This window comes from Anabrus simplex, chromosome 1 (assembly GCF_040414725.1).
Source record: "Anabrus simplex isolate iqAnaSimp1 chromosome 1, ASM4041472v1, whole genome shotgun sequence".
Classification (NCBI taxonomy): Eukaryota; Metazoa; Arthropoda; class Insecta; order Orthoptera; family Tettigoniidae; genus Anabrus; species Anabrus simplex.
In genome coordinates, this window is record NC_090265.1 from 1,006,040,397 (window position 1) to 1,006,052,714 (window position 12,318).

At 43.4% G+C, this 12,318-nt stretch overlaps 1 protein-coding gene across 1 annotated transcript in view; it reads left to right on the plus strand.

Annotated features, from left to right (window-relative positions):
* Positions 1–12,318, plus strand: part of LOC136857885 (neurotrimin) — a 749,463-nt gene that overhangs the window by 721,010 nt on the left and 16,135 nt on the right. The window lies entirely within an intron of this gene.

Here is a 12,318-nt window from a genome sequence, read left to right on the forward strand (position 1 = left end):
TCCATCGAATTGCTGAGTCTAAAGATTGAATCTCAGGTTTAGTACGTAACAGAACACTACTTAATATAACATAACATAACATAACGTAACGTAACTTGGCATGACACGATACGACATGACACGATAAGACACGACACGACGAAAGCATGCATGATTAACCACCTCTTAAAGCTTTCATCTGAATATATTTTAGATCTGGCGACAATGCAATTAAACATTTTTATAAAATCACTGTCATTTAGTTAAGACTGCTTTATATCTTATGCGTGGGAGCAGTTGCCTCATTACGAGTATTAATATAATGAAAGAGAGGAGAATTTGTAGGTCCTGGAGAGAACCTTACCTGCCTCTACTGAAGCCAACATAAATTTTACTTAGAATCATTATGATATGAACCCGAAGTAAAGAGCCCAAGAGTCTGGAAATTCTTTCAGTTAGTTGCAGGACAATTCAGGAACTCTGATATGATAATAACAGCGATTCTCATTCTGACTGGACAAGAAGGGTGGATGATTTCTGATCTGGTCATCTCTACCACAATAAAGACAACCACTGGTTGGTCGATCTAGACTCAAGAACGGCTACATTAAAAGGTTTGTTGGATCACTGTATGTTAATTAGGAGTAGTGGTGGTGGTGATTATTGTTTTTAGAGGAAGAAACACCTCGATGTTATTTACGATCCACTTTTGGAAGGTATGCTCGTTTCATTGACAGCGTATCCCTCCGGAGCTAAGACAATTGTTTCACTATAGAACAACCGCGGACAGTGAAGGTGACGTTAAATATAATTTCAGTATGAAGCAGGTCGCTATCTGTGTGGTCGTGTTCTGTGTACTTCCTCAGTGCAGCCAACTTATTCATCAGAGAAGTGATCGACTCGCCATTGATCCTGCGGCTAACCTCTATGACCTAACGGCCTATTTATTGGTCCAGGGCTGCTAATGGTGGTCAGCCAGTTTATCTAATCCGTACCCGTCGCTGTACATGTTTTGGCACTCTGCATGCACTGAAAAACTGTAGCTCGGTCGTGGGCATGGGGCCAGTGCTTTGGGCTGTCCACTGCATCGACCTGGCGCGGAAGAATGGAGTAGATGGCTCCCTTCATATGAGGGTGTACACTGACTTTTTTATAGAGATCGTAAGAGTTTGGATTGAAAGGTCATTAATAGGCCAGGTTTTTATTGAAGTTTCATATATTTCAACTTAATATGGTGACGAATTCGTAAGAAAATCGTTAAAATCAGTGAAAAGCTCGCCACCTCATTGAGTAGATAGAGTTCATGCGGAATTAATTTCCGAATTCAAGGAATTAAGTTCTTAAATTCTGCTTAAAACCTGCTTCAATGCTTTCGTATTATCGAGAAGAACATAAAAATAAAGTATTGCTGAACTGAATGACAACAAATAAGTAAATTAATTAATATAACCTTCATCCATATTTGTATGCAAAAATTACTAGGCCTAGCAAAGAAATTTGAGTCTTGAGTAGCGCGAACCATTTCATTATAGCCTATTGGGTAAGGAACAATACCAGGAAGTCTCTTCCATGTTACTAACATCACTGGCACAGTTGTTTTGTTGGATTCTTCCGTGCCCCAGGTAGCAAGTTTGATCCCGTCTGAAGTTGATGGCCTTTTAGGGTGGTTAATTGCGACAGTTCGATCTAGTCTGCTTCTGACACGGTTAAGAATGTAGACGTAAAATATTCTGACACTCTGTTTCCCCTACAACGTAAAGGGATATTAAAATGTGTTATTATTATTATTATTATTATTATTATTATTATTATTATTATTATTATTATTATTATTATTTATCCTCAGAATTCAACACATGCATTTAATAAATATCGCCAAATCTTTAACTTCTGGCCGTTATGATGGACTAAATTACCTTATCGTACAGATACGATGTAATATCTATAGGGCATACAGCTCAGAATGGGGTCATACGAAACAATAACTCTGGGACGGAACAGTTACGTGTAACGTCTTAGGTAATTGAACACCGAGCTCGATAGCTGCAGTCGCTTAATTGCGGCCAGTATCAAGTATTCGGGAGATAGTGAGTTCGAGCTCCACTGTCGGCAGTCCTGAAGGGGCTTTTCCGTGGTTTCCCATTTTCACACCAGGCAAATGCTGGTGCTGTACCTAATTCAGGCCACGGCCGCTTCCTTCTCACTCCCAGCTCCTTTCTGTCCCATCGTCGCCATAAGACCTGTCTGTGTCGGTGCGACGTAAAGCAACTTGCAAAAAGAAAAAAAAATTGAGCGGCATTGTAATGGTAATTCAGCATTTATCATTACAATTAAGGTCGCACTGTAGTCTGTGCAGAAGTGTCGCTATCCACAAGATCCACCACGATATTTGCTATAACAAAAGAGATAGTAATGAGTACAATGTTCAAAATACTGCGGATAACATGTACCAGTAGTAACTGAACTGGGGTCCAAGTTAGCTGTTAACTGAGGAGATCCAACCGCGGTGGTCAGTAACTGAGTACTATCGGCAACTACCTCGGGACGACGAAAATTTCTTGTCTTCACCACTCAAAGTAACAGGATACAAGTGACAGCTAGGAACAAGTAGTCCTTTCTCAAATAACAAATAACAAAAGTGCAGAAGTGATGGTCATCATCATCATCATCTGGTTACCCTCCAGGTTCGGCTTTTCCCTCGGACGCAGCGAGGGATCCCACCTCTACCGCCACAAGGGCAGTGTCCTGGAGCTTCAGACTCTTGGTCGGGGGATACAACTGGAGAGTATGACCAGTACCTCGCCCAGGCGGCCTCACCTGCTATGGTGAACAGGGGCCTTGGCGGGGGATGGGAAGTTTGGAAGGGATAGGCAAGGATGAGGGAAGGAAGCTGCCGTGGCCTTAAGTTAGGTACCATCCCGGCATTCGCCTGGAGGTGAAGTGGGAAACCACGGAAAACCACTTCGATGATGGCTGAGGTGGGAATCGAACCCACCTCTACTCAGTTGACCTCCCGAGGCTGAGTGGACCCCGTTCCAGCCCTCGTACCACTTTTCAAATTTCGTGGCAGAGCCGGGAATCGAACCCGGACCTCCGGGGATGGCAGCTAATCAAGCTAACCACTACACCACAGAGGCGGCAGAAGTGATGGTAATATATATAATACTAAAAACGCAACAGATATCTACCAGTACTAATTTTACCGGGGAACTGCAGGTGCTCGGTAACGGAGCACTACCCCGAAGTACCTCTGGACCAGAAAGTGTCTAAGATTAAGCATGCTGCTAGCGCAATTATGAGTCACAACGCAGAAGAACTTGTGGTTACTGGTCGTAGTTATCTCAGACGAATTCAGATCAGACGTTTGTGACACAGTAACACGTTAATTTGTACACGCGTTATTCTTGCAACGGTGACAATAGTGTAACAGTATCAAGTAAACTGCTATATAAGTCTTCGTATATCCCTATCTACTCCGTACATCTGCTTTCTTCTTCGTCTGTCTTGACAGCATACATACCTTAAAGTTCTAACTCCTTCATTCTTCAGAAATTATTTGCTTGGTCCACTTGATTGAAAAATATGTTCATTACGGAGGGTGAATAAAACTAAACTTCCTATCTGAAAATAATTGATGGTTTCAATGTGAATAGTTTTGGTTTGAACATATCGTTCGCAAGCAAAGAAGAGTAAAGGAAATGTGTGTTTGAGCCTTGGTATGAGCATTTCTGGATCGATATATTAAATGTGAAAAAACTACTCGTCTACATCTTGGATGTTCATGATAATGTGTTTTATGTATTCGATGCAGATTCGGATCATCACTACATTTCATGCAAAATTAATTACACGAAATGTTCCCCAGTATTCGACACCTTATCTCTAGTCGCTTCAGCAGCGCGCCCCTGGAATTGCATAGAGCACCCACGCTGTAAGTTCACTCGCCCCTCAGTCTAGTGTAAGTCCGTTATCGCTGCAACTGCCCATGTGTGTTACGTCACTGTCCTTGCTATACATGCTGCTGCTGTCCGACTCGTTCGCTGAACGGTCAGCGTATTGGCCTTCGGTTCAGAGGGACCCGGGTTCGATTCCCGGCCGGGTCAGGGATTTTAACCTTTATTGATTAATTCCAATGGTACGGGGGCTTGGTGTATGTGTTGTCTTTATCATCATTGCATCCTCATCACGACGCGCAGGTCGCCTACGGGCGTCAAATAGAAAGACCTGAACCTGGCGAGCCGAACCCGTCCTGGGATATTCCGGCACTAAAAGCCATACGACATTTCATTTCATGCTGCTGCTTGCTCATTTCTCCTTAGGAAATGCCTTACTGCAGACTTAAACGTAGGTCAGAAAAATTGTTATTCAATTCCGAAAATTGCCCGTAGCGTTTTATTACACCCATCCAAACCAAGGGTTTCTTATACTGATTGATTCACCAAATTTATGAATGAACGTGAGGATACTTGACTATTTCAAAATTATATTGTTGTCTACACGCACAATATTGTTACGTAGCAGCCCTGTGGTAGCCCCTCTCGGTACTTCTTGGAAGGGACTAGTGAATTAGCCGACTGGGGGGCTCCCATCTGGCCTGGAGGATATGGCTGGCATTTCCGTGTATTGTTCTCGTCGTCTGGCTCACCTATGAATTTCTCGGAGATTAAACGAGAATGTTCCGCCTCTAGCAACCTCGCGAATATTCTGTTTCACATCAACCGAGCTGTATAAAGGGAGGCTAGCCGCGGACTGTCAGTCAGTGTCGGTACTGGACTCGGATTCAGTGTTGGTGCTGGATTCGGAGTCAATACTGGAATCCGTGGTGGAGTCAGTGTGATACTCAGTGTGTTGAGGTTCGGTTGTTGGGCAGGGGGCTACAGAGGTGTTGGCTGTCACTAGTGTCCCACGGAGTTCTGAACAAGGAGCTATGGTTGTTGGTATCGGAGTGTCCAGAGAGTATCTGCATTGAAAACGGCGTGCGGAACGGAAGACTGCGTACTACCTGAGAGTACTGTGTGTTTGTGTATTTCTGTGGACTGAGGATCGCAGTGAGTCAGTGAGGGGAAGTCATTATCTTGAGTGTGAGGGTAAATGTACCTGTATTAATATTCGCTGTTGTGAGTATCGTCCTTCGGCTGAATACTACTCAGCTGTTGCTGTTTAGTTTTTCACTGCATGTGACTGTATGAATTACGCGACTGTCTCTGGAGTCGAATCAAGCAGTAGTCACCGTGTGATGTGTAGCCCATAGCCCTGTGTTCAAATCCAGCTGTCTACACACAGCTACTGTATGAGATGACGGGACTTAGGGAAGTGAAAGGATTAGCCGTACTCAGGTAATATCAACGTCCTGGACAACCTACTGTACTATTATTATTATTAAGCGTATGGAATTTACAGAATGGACAAGTATATACAATATTATACAAAAGAAAAACCTCCAAAGAATACATGGTAAGTAGGGAACAATTACACATGGATATATAAATTGTTTATCCACTGCACTAACGATTCTGAGACATCAGCAAAGTCTTTCCGGTCTCCACCATAGCACGCAGAGGGCATTCGTCCATTATATGATGCATGGTCTGGACTAAAGCACCACAATCACACGCTGGAGAGTCCCCGAAGCCCCACTGGTGAAGGGAGAATACAGATCTTCCACAATTAGTGCGAAACCTGTTTAGTGATGCCCACGTTCTTCTTGGCAAACTGAAACCAGCTGGGGCGTGGTTTGGATTAAAGAGGCTTGGCCACTCCGGAGCTGTACGAATCCATTGTTTTTTCCATTCCTCTTTTAAATTGAAACCAGTTAGCTGTTTTCATTGGTGGCTTAAGGGATTTCAGCCTTTGTCTCCAGAGATCTGCAACATCTCTGTGGATAGGTAGAGTTGGATTGGACATGATCTTATCATATTCTTGAACAAGGGCTCTTGAACGTCGCAGGCTTGGTGGAGCAATGTGGGACAGGACTGGCAGCCAGTGCGTTGCAGTAGGCTTCAGAGTACCAGAGATGATACGCATGGTGGTGTTAAGTTGTACATCGACTTTCTTCACGTGGCAACTGTTAAGCCATACTGAAGAGCAGTATTCAGCTGCAGAATACACAAGGCCAAGCCCAGTGCGTCGTAATGTGTCCGCTGAAGCACCCCATGAAGTTCCACACAATTTAAACAGAATATAATTATTAGGTGATCTCAACTTAGATCAGAGGTTTTCATTTTGCTTTCTATAAGATAGGGTTCGGTCAAGCGTTACTCCGAGGTACTTTGGATTAGGATTGTGCTTTAGCACTGAGCCATTGAAGCATATTTGGACTTTTGTATTAGCCAACTTGTTGTGGAGATGGAAGCAAGCAGATTCTGTCTTATTCATGCTGGGTTGTAGTCTCCAGTTTCGGAAGTAACAGCTAAGTGTATTCAGATCAGACGTCAGCATGGCCTCGGCATGGCTGAGATCTGGATGTTGAATGGCAATGGCTAGGTCGTCTGCATAAGAAAATTTTAATGATTTTGTCTCAGGGATATCTGATATGTAGAGATTGAACAGAAGAGGTGCCAATACTGATCCATGGGGAAGACCATTTTTTAGTTTCCTAAGACGACTAATGTCATCATACATGACGACACGGAAGAGCCTTTCGGTTAGCATATTGTTGATCAGTGTGGTTACAGTTTTGCAAGGAATAACTCGTTGCAGCTTCAACATCAACCCTTGCCTCCACACAGTATCATATGCAGCCTTTAGATCTACAAAGACTACAGATGTTTTAGTACCCCTTTGAAAACCAGCTTCAATGTGAGTTGTTAGTGCTAGCACCTGGTCAACACAGCTTCGGTTCTGCCCGAATCCAGCTTGCTCTACTGGGATCACTTCATTAATGGCTGAACTAATTCTATTGTACACAAGTCTCTCAAGGAGTTTTTAGCAAACACTCAGCAATGCTATTGGACGGTAGCTATCGACTTTGTCTTCCGGTTTACCGGGTTTCAGAATTGCTATGATCTTGCTTACCCGGAATTCATATGGTAGATGTCCAGACGATAATATATTAGAGTAGAATTTAGCCAACCAGAGCCTTGTGTTTGGACCACTATGTATCAGAAACTCAGGAAATATCCCATCAACGCCAGCAGCTTTACCTGGTTTGAGGCTTTTAATAGCAGTATCTACTTCCAGATGTGAAAATGGTTCCGAGTGTATAGAGTTCTCCTGCAAGTTGCTTTTCTGTAGTTTGAGCAACTTCTTTACTTGGACGGTATGTTTCTTATCAGAGGGCGCTCGTGACATATTAACAATATGTTCAGCTACTACGTTGAGGATGATGCATCCATTTCTCTTGTGGCAGGTTCTGCTTCCGGTAAGTTTCCTGAGAAGACCATAGTCCATACTCCATAGTCTCAACCGTATTGTTCCACTTCTGCTGTCGAGATTTATCTAAACTCTGTAACAGAGCACTTGCTATTTCAGGATCTCCACCCTGTAAATACCCCTCATGGAGTGTCTCACAAGTTTCATTCCATCCAGGGATATACTCTTTCTGCAGCCTTCTTGGAATATACACTGACTGACAGAGCAAATGCAACACCAAGAAGGAGTGGTCAGAACTTTATGCCAATTGCAGGGTAGACTGACGTCACTGAGGTATGCTCATGATGTGAAATGCGCCGCTGTGCTGCGCACGTAGCGAACGATAAATGGGACACGGCGTTGGCGAATGGCCCACTTCGTACCGTGATTTCTCAGTCGACAGTCATTGTAGAACGTGTTGTCGTGTGCCACAGGACACGTGTATAGCTAAGAATGCCAGGCCGCCGTCAACGGAGGCATTTCCAGCAGACAGACGACTTTACGAGGGGTATGGTGATCGGGCTGAGAAGGGCAGGTTGGTCGCTTCGTCAAATCGCAGCCGATACCCATAGGGATGTGTCCACGGTGCAGCGCCTGTGGCGAAGATGGTTGGCGCAGGGACATGTGGCACGTGCGAGGGGTCCAGGCGCAGCCCGAGTGACGTCAGCACGCGAGGATCGGCGCATCCGCCGCCAAGCGGTGGCAGCCCCGCACGCCACGTCAACCACCATTCCTCAGCATGTGCAAGACACCCTGGCTGTTCCAATATCGACCAGAACAATTTCCCGTCGATTGGTTGAAGGAGGCCTGCACTCCCGGCGTCCGCTCAGAAGACTACCATTGACTCCACAGCATAGACGTGCACGCCTGGCATGGTGCCGGGCTAGAGCGACTTGGATGAGGGAATGGCGGAACGTCGTGTTCTCCGATGAGTCACGCTTCTGTTCTGTCAGTGATAGTCACCGCAGACGAGTGTGGCGTCGGCGTGGAGAAAGGTCAAATCCGGCAGTAACTGTAGAGCGCCCTACCGCTAGACAACGCGGCATCATGGTTTGGGGCGCTATTGCGTATGATTCCACGTCACCTCTAGTGCGTATTCAAGGCACGTTAAATGCCCACCGCTACGTGCAGCATGTGCTGCGGCCGGTGGCACTCCCGTACCGTCAGGGGTTGCCCAATGCTCTGTTTCAGCAGGATAATGCCCGCCCACACACTGCTCGCATCTCCCAACAGGCTCTACGAGGTGTACAGATGCTTCCGTGGCCAGCGTACTCTCCGGATCTCTCACCAATCGAACACGTGTGGGATCTCATTGGACGCCGTTTGCAAACTCTGCCCCAGCCTCGTACGGACGACCAACTGTGGCAAATGGTTGACAGAGAATGGAGAACCATCCCTCAGGACACCATCCGTACTCTTATTTACTCTGTACCTCGACGTGTTTCTGCGTGCATCAGCATCGCCGCTCGCGGTGGTCCTACATCCTACTGAGTCGATGCCGTGCGCATTGTGTAACCTGCATATCGGTTTGAAATAAACATCAATTATTCGTCCGTGCCGTCTCTGTTTTTTCCCCAACTTTCATCCCTTTCGAACCACTCCTCCTTGGTGTTGCATTTGCTCTGTCAGGCAGTGTATTTCTTGGCAATTGAGATAATAAGTCCAGCAAAACGCTCGTAGTTAGACTGAATAGGTTTTATGAATCGGACACATTTGTCAAGATCTTCTAAAAAGCAATTCCACTTGGCTTTATTGAAATTCCAGCGTGGTCGATGTGTGCTTTTAACCAAAGGTATTTGTATTCCTGTAGTTATCATGACAGGTCTGTGTTGACTGTGGGGAAAGTTTTCCGTTACTTTCCTTGTAGTAGGCAGGACAATACCGTTTACATCTTCAGTGATAAAGCTAAGATCAGGATTGTATTCTCTCTTCCAGCGGGCTGACTTAAAGGTTCGTCTATCTTTTACATCGAAAACCAAGTGTAGATTATTAGCTTCAGCCCAGGTGACTAGATGAGAGCCACATTCATCTGTATCATCATATTTCCAGTTCGGATGGTGACTGTTGAAATCTCCGACATATATTGTTGGATGATTCTGGGTGAGGAGCACTTCATTTGATCAAGCCACAGATGGTGGTTTATACACATTTACCACTTTGATGCCCGATATGTCAACAGTTACCACATGAACATCGTCAGTCACAGTTGCTGAAATGAGCCGAACATCTTGTAGATTCGAACGAGCAAAAGTTGCTGCCCCATACGTCTGGTGGTAGGTTGCCCCAATAACAATATAACCAGGGATCTTTCCTCTCGATCTTAGCTGTTCCTCAGTCGCAGTATGAGTTTCTTGAATGGCCACTAAATCGATGTTGTTTTCAAGAAGGATTCTAGAAAGATGTTCACTCTTCGATCTGGATATTCCTTCGATGTTTATTTGGCATATTCGTAAAGAAGGTCCTAGTATCTTTGCAGGTTGGTCCTGAGAAGGACCATTTGCAGAAGTTCTGAGTCCATTTGGCCAGGAAATCAACGTCTGTTGATAGTTTGGCCGCCAATGTGTTGTTGCTCGTTTAGCACCACCCAGGGAACACGTGCAGGGCAATGTGGAGGTAAATCCTGCGGACGTGAGCAACGTTCATTCCCCACCTACTGTACCATACTGAAGAGAGACAGCACTTAGTAAGTGTGGCCATTCATGGTTGATTAGAATTATGTGTGTATACATGTGGATGTACATTTATTGGGTCATCCTGAAATAAAAGAGTATTAAAACAGGAGATAATAAAAAATCCCCGAGTACAAGCACGACTGAAAAAGAGGAGCATAATGTCTTAGAAATTCCTTCATTAGTCAACACATGGAGGTTCATCTACACTCTGTCCTACGAGGGTACATTTCTATGCTCTTAGAAAGTGTTCGTATGACAGCATTCGCTACAAATTGCCTTAAACACTGCCCGTAATATAATATAACTTCTCAAGTGTGTATTGGACAAATCTTCAGAGTGCTCTTTACGACACAGTTCGTCATGGCGGCTACCCTGCAGCAATATTATTGACAAGACGGTTCGTTACTACGCTGATGTTTAGTTCCATATTTCATTTATTTGAGGCGCTATTGACGAAACGGTTCGTCTTGTGTGCTACCATACGGTAATACTATTAACGAAATGGTTCGTCGTTGTGCGAGCGCATTTTACGGTCCATATTCCATCTGTCTGAGAGCGTCGGCCTCTCACCCCTGGATACCGTGGTTCAAATCTCGGTCACTCCATGTGAGATTTGTGCTGGACAAAGCGGAGGCGGGACAGGATTTTCTCCGGGTACTCCGGTTTTCCCTGTCATCTTTCATTCCAGCAACACTCTCCATTCTCATTTCATAGCATCTATCAGTCATTAATATCCATCACTTTGGGAGTGGCGACCCTATCTTACTAACAGCCTTTATATGATTCATTCATTGCATCCCTGACCCAGGTTTTCATTTTCATTCCAGCTGTCTGAGGTGCTGTCATTTGCAAGTAGACTTACCTGATGTCTTTTAATAGTCTGCAGAGCCTTTTACTTCAGATTTACTCTCTCTATGAAATGAAATGGCGTATGGCTTTTAGTGCCGGGAGATCCCAGGACTGGTAACTCTCTCTATGATGACATTACATGTGTGTGTATATAAAATGTAACTTAATGAATTATATGGAACGAATTGGAGGAGAGAAAATGTGTTAAATTGAATTATGGGCTTCGTACAGAATGAAGCTAAGTAGTACGAAAATTACTCAGCACAGGGGTGTTTATACATCTGGAAATACATAGCACTTAAAGGCTTAAGGATTACGACAAGAAATGTCCTTTGCGAAATAGCACGGTACGATGTATGTATCGACTCAGCTTCTCCCGTACATGAATCCCCTGAGTCTTTGTCTTAGGTAATTGTATAGTCACTCAAAACTGAACGAGCACGTGATATTTTATATTCCTCATATTTAATATTTTTATCATACTTCATTTTAATTATTATCAAAATATAACTCACCTCTTATGTAGATATAGACCCTGGGATACCCACAACATACGTTATATGTTCAATTGTTTCTCGGAATAGTGTAGCTGCGAGGAACTTATAAAATGACATGCACTTCATCTTTCTATCTCTCTTTTCTTTTCCTTCCTTTTTTGTTCGTTGAGACAACATTTATGTCATTATACTTTACTAAGTATTGTTTAAAACTACATAGATACTTCGTCACATCAAGTCATTAACATTAAGTCCTACCAGGTCACTTTGTTAGTCACTTCGTTACTCACGTTTTATTCTCTAGCTGAATCTCGAGAAACGAATTTAACTGATGCAAAATGCATTAAGTAACTTAGTATTTTAACCAGAATTAATTGTAATCTTTGTAGTGACTTAGATGGAATGTGTGTGTTTTTTCTGTTAACGATTATTGTTCTATGTGGCTTATTCGCATTATTCATTAGCTGATGGACATCACAAGTCTGAGATGACTTGATGCAATGATAATGTTTAAACATTTGTTGCTAATTGTTGTTAGTACCTTTTCGTGTTATTATTGGCATTGATTTGTAGAAACTTAATTTAAATTTTTAAAGGTAAATCACCTTCAGAATAAGATAACACATTGTGTCGTAAGTGCTCTAAATTTTATATGTACTAAAAAATAAGTAGGTGGAACACATTCATATTCCATTTAGTTATGTCACTTTTCTTGAACGACTCGTGGCCGGTGAAACATACTAAGCACGGTTTATCAGAGTCATGCTTTTATAAAAGTCTTAGTTAAATTTGGCTGGCTACGAAAAATACATTTTTAGATACAGAATATTATTCTAGAAATTCTTAACAAATCCACTGCATAATTTGTTAAATTGTTAATATTCATATTATCAGAGCAAATACTGGTACTAAGTCGGTGTAAACTATAAAACCGCTTTTTCTCAAAAGTAAGATTTTTGATTTAATATGTT